Source organism: Heteronotia binoei, chromosome 6 (assembly GCF_032191835.1).
Source record: "Heteronotia binoei isolate CCM8104 ecotype False Entrance Well chromosome 6, APGP_CSIRO_Hbin_v1, whole genome shotgun sequence".
NCBI classification, from domain to species: Eukaryota; Metazoa; Chordata; class Lepidosauria; order Squamata; family Gekkonidae; genus Heteronotia; species Heteronotia binoei.
Window position 1 is genome coordinate 57,866,527 of NC_083228.1, and position 637 is coordinate 57,867,163.

At 46.8% G+C, this 637-nt stretch overlaps 1 pseudogene; it reads left to right on the plus strand.

Annotated features, from left to right (window-relative positions):
* The first annotated feature begins 233 nt into the window (after nucleotides 1-233).
* On the plus strand, nucleotides 234-333 carry LOC132574536 (U6 spliceosomal RNA; annotated as a pseudogene).
* The last annotated feature ends 304 nt before the right edge of the window (nucleotides 334-637 follow it).

Genomic DNA, 637 nt, shown 5'->3' on the forward strand with positions numbered 1-637 from the left:
CGAGGAGTGGATCCGGTGTGGATCCGGAGGTTTTCAAAAACTCCGGAAGGAGGTGGATCTAGATACTCCGGCGTGAAACCCCTGCAGCGCCGGAGCAAACCGCAGCGCCGGAGCAACAGGTGGGAAAACCAGGAAAAGATCCGAAGGTAAATGGGGTGCTACGCCGGAGTAAACGCTAGTGCGAAAACGGCCATAGTCTTCCTTCCACCACAACCCTATGAAATTTGCTCTTTATGAGAAATGCATAGGTAGTAAAATTGGAACAGTACAGAGAAAACTAGCTTAGCCCTTGAGCATGGATGATACAAATTTAAGGAGGAAAGGGCTTGTTTCAGCATCACATATGCTAAAATTGAAACAATACAATGAAGAATAGCCTGGCTTGATGGGAGAAAGTCAGATTTCTTACTGGAGAGGAGACCATGAAGAGATGACCTTCCAGGCTCTTGTGTAGGATTCTACCAACACACATTTGCTACAGCAGGTAACCTTGAGATGCAGAGGTGGTGTTGGTGTGTTTGGCAGTAAACCTGCTAAGATTCACAGGTAATCTTCACTTGTGGACGGCACTTCTTGTCAATGTAAGCAAAAGCAACTTTGATGGATCTGTGTCTGTGTGACAACCTGGGTGTGTCTC